The following is a 4,525-nucleotide window of genomic DNA, read 5'->3' as shown; positions in this document are numbered from 1 at the left end:
CCCATTTGTATACCGAAATATACAAATAGACCCATTCGGTATACATATGTGTTGTATATATGTAGTAATTTTGTTTATATACAATTACTATGTTTTAGTTTGTATACCGAAATATACAAATACAGATTTTTATGTATATGTATACCGAAATATACAGATTAATAGCCATAGCAAACATAAAGTTTGCTATGGAGCGCAATTATACAAACTATAGCTATAGCATACAAATATAATTTTTATGTTTGCTAAACCTATAATTTACTCTATTTTATTCGCTTATTTATTAACTTAATTAGCTTATTTTTATAAAAAAATATCTTAATTCATTTTGATTCATAAAAAAATAAGTTGATATATAGTTCAAATTGACCTCAAAAAATCTTGTTTTTTTATTTGATTGTTATATATTGTTAAAGATTTTTTTAATTAGGTATACTAGAAATTTATAAAAGATAGACAAATAAAACAATTAAAACTTAATAAAATTGAGCAAGTTGAATTATTCCCGCATTTTAGCCTATTTCTATTCAATTTATTTATTAATTCAATTCAGTTGACCTATTTAAATTCAGTCTAACCTGCTGAGTTAACACCTTTTATGTATATATAGCTAAACCTACACGTACATAGGTCATACCGCATTCTAGATCCGCCTCTACACTCAAAGAAGCACAACGTAACTACTTCGGAATCTCCGCTTAGCTTCTTCTCTTCCTTCATCAACGGCGAATCATTTGTACTATAGTTGTGCCATTGTGTGGCGTCTCTAAAAAATTTCATTAACTGATTTAAAATATAAGAAAGTAAACTCGTATAGAAATCAAGAGAATTCAATATCTAATAGAATTTTTTGACGAAAAGGATTTGGATGTTTTATTTACTTTCTTCGTTAATGGATTCAAAATATAATTAGGAAGTAAACTCGTACAGAAGTTAAAGAAAATTCAATATCAATTAAAATTTTCTGACGATAGGGGTTCGGATGAATTATTTACCTTTTGGCAAGAGAGCGTGTATGTGTGTTTAATGCTTTAAGCTTATGCTCGTGACAAATTCAGATATATGGGAGTCATTTAAGAGAGTCTTCACATTTGCTGTCTATTCTGCATATAAAACCAACCAATATTAGATTTGATTTCTGTGGTGGGCAACTTGCAACTTCTTTTTTCAGAATCACTAGGGACCAATTCCTATTCTTAGCAAATCATTTTAATTTTTTCAAAAATTATAGTATTTAATTTCTGACCCTACTACATAATTAATTATTCCTTTTTTCCTTGTTTCTTTTCTTGGATAAATTTAAATTCTACTTTCAATCCAAACAGTGAAGAAGAAGGAAAATTTTAAGTGTACAAGATGGAACTAAAATTCGAAATTACTGATAAAGCTGTATGCTGCTCTAGCTAGTCCAAAATTAAATGGATACAAAAGAATTTGGCATGGTCACGCCAATTCAAACAATTTTTATTCGAAACACTAAAACATTGTGGTACATATATATTACAGAGAAACAGTTCAAGCAATTAATATGTGCTGTAGATATCTACTATTACTAAGTTTCTATACTAATTAAATGCCCTTTCATTTGGGCTTTTTGAATTCACGTATAGGATGTGACAAAATTCCAACCAGTCACCTTATTGGCTGCAGAGGTAAAATTTTATTCAATGTTTATATTAAACTAATGACATTTAATTATCTATATATGATTGACTAATGAAAAATAAATAAATTAATATCATGCTTTTATTTGATTTTTTATGAATATCACAGGTGCATAAGTATTTTTCTTGACCTAATAACAACAACATATTCGGTGTATATATAGGCATTTGGGGAGGGTGATGTGTATGCAACCTTATTCCTATATCTTCTGAAGGTAGATAAGTTGTTTACGATAGACCCTCAACTTAAAGTAAAGCATAATAAAATCATGTATGAAAAAAAAAAATAGTAATATACAAGAGAACAATAACAACAGCACATAAATGATAAATACAATAAGTCAATAACCAACATAAGGAAAAGAGAAAGTAATAATAAAATCAAAGAACATGGATAGTATGTGAATAATACTAACAATCGGGAAACTAAACGTGACTCCACTACCCACTAAAATTCTACTCTAATTATTTACCTCCATATCTTTTTATATCTAGTGTTATGTCCTCGATCAATAAGTTGTAAGCGTATCTTGTCCTCTCTAATAACCTCTCCTCAATATTTTTTCGACTTACCTCTCTAGCACAAGTGTTTTCTTAACCGCAACCTCAAAAGTTTAGTTTTGTTGCAAAATGTATTTCTGCTGCACAACAGGTCGATAATTTGAAGTAACTTAGGTCTAGAAAACTTTTCTGATGTTTAATTTTTTCATACGAGAAGTGAAACTTAATTAATCCACTATTGGAGAGAGCAAGATTAATTTTGATGAAATAACTTCAAATTTAATACACACTCGTAAATTTACCGACACCAGAATTGAAATACTTAGTCAAATAATACATATCTTGCATTTGTTTGTTCATTTAATGTTTTCCATTGGTCCCCTGTTATTTGAAAAGAGTAAATTTTTGTATTATATTTTTGATAATTTTTACCACTTTAAACTTATTTCCATTGTTTTTAGTTTCAATATATGCAAATTTTAGAGGCTTTTGAATTATTCAAGTATATAAGTTAGTTCCCAAATTACAAACTGGTGTCTCAAATTGTTGGATCATAATAAAATAACTGCCTATAATTTTAAAAGGATTAAATCGAAAAAGATATTTAATTTTGATAACAAAATTAACCTGCTCCGCTCTGCCTTATTGTCATCCCCGACATAGATACATATATGGTGAGCTAACAAGAGATAAATAAGCATCATGTCGTGACATAATATTACTATTGGCTTTTATGGCACTGATGAGCTGACAATGCATCAATAATTTTTGAGGCTCAAATATGAAAGGATCCCACAGAAGAAATAAAAGGACAAAGCAAACTATTGAATTCTCTCTTCATTCTGCACATAGTATTTCAAATATTTGTTTGTTAGCTAACAATCAAATGAGAGGACTTCCAAAAATCCACCTGATGTTAACTCTTCATCAACCCAAATATACAAATTAAATATTTATCAAGTCAATGTCCAATTAATAAGGACTAAATATTTTTTCCTTTTATTCTTCTTGGTATATTTCATTGAAACACAATAATATGTTGCAAACGATAATAATTGATTTAAAAAATCTTAATAAGTCAGTTAATTGATTGAATGCTCGATTCTCGCTTTATAATTTATCCTTAAATTTCCTTTCTCCTTCCTCTTCCCTATATGTACAATTAAAAAAAAAGATCAACTGATATAAGAATGGTCACACATGAGAATAAATATAATAGTGCACCAATTTAATTGATTTGATGACATGGAGAAGTCTTATCTGATCCACCGAGTAGGTCAAATAATAATAAATAAAATCAGAAGAAATAGTTAATATCAGAGTCATTTTAAACCTTTTTATTTGAGAAATAATGCATGGATTGAATTTTCAAATTTAATTGCCCACCTAATAAAGTAAACCATTAATGAAAAACAAAAATTGACATGCCATTCCTGCTACTGCTATATGATCAGTACTGTTTTTTTTTCCATCCCACCCTAAAAAGAATAAATAGTATTCATACTTATTTTTCAACGTGATTCAAACCCTAATAGAGGTGCTAAACCACTTGACTAAACCTAACTTATCTTAGGATTAGTACTTAATATCAATATTATGTATATATCATTATGGACCCGAATATTATATATTAATTAAAGGGAAAATTTTCAAAACAACAATATTTTAGCTTTTAATGGGACTCCTTAGCAATAGTTTCACAATTTATTTAAAATGTCAATATTTTAGTTTGTTAAGGGCTGAGTTATGTATTTATTTTATTTTGATTAATTTGAAAGAATACAAATAATTAATAACAGAATAGAAAAAATCATGGAACAAAAGATTTACAAAAGGTAAAAAAATTAAATTTAACATCAGTTACGTTTTTGAAAGAGCATATGTTGTCATTTTTCTTTCTTGCGTTTTTTTCCTTTGTTCTTAAGAATTTCAATTTTTTTAAAACAGTAGTTTGTATTTTATAACTTATATGAGTGGAAGTGTTGGAAAATTTCTAATGCCCTCTGTTTTAGATATTTAAATGTTTGAACTTCTTTGAATATGCGTTCATCCGAAATGTATTCAAATACCTAATGATATGTATAACTAATTTAAAATACAAAAATTGTTGGTATTGTTTTATGATGAATACAACTCTTTGGCATTCTAGTTCTAGTACAAAAATAAAGGCAGTTGTGAAGTATATACCAAAATATAATTACAAATTAGTTGTAAATCGAAATGATATTGAAAAATACAGTTGCGATGAATACATAATACATAGAATAAGTTGTATTCAAAATAAATTGTATTTATATTTCAATATTCAGTTTTGTTATATTATTATTTCACTTTAAATTTGCAGAAAGTATTTTCTGGCT

The sequence above is a fragment of the Solanum tuberosum genome, unplaced genomic scaffold, assembly GCF_000226075.1.
Source record: "Solanum tuberosum cultivar DM 1-3 516 R44 unplaced genomic scaffold, SolTub_3.0 scf00020, whole genome shotgun sequence".
NCBI classification, from domain to species: Eukaryota; Viridiplantae; Streptophyta; class Magnoliopsida; order Solanales; family Solanaceae; genus Solanum; species Solanum tuberosum.
Note: the sequence above shows the minus strand (reverse complement) of the source record.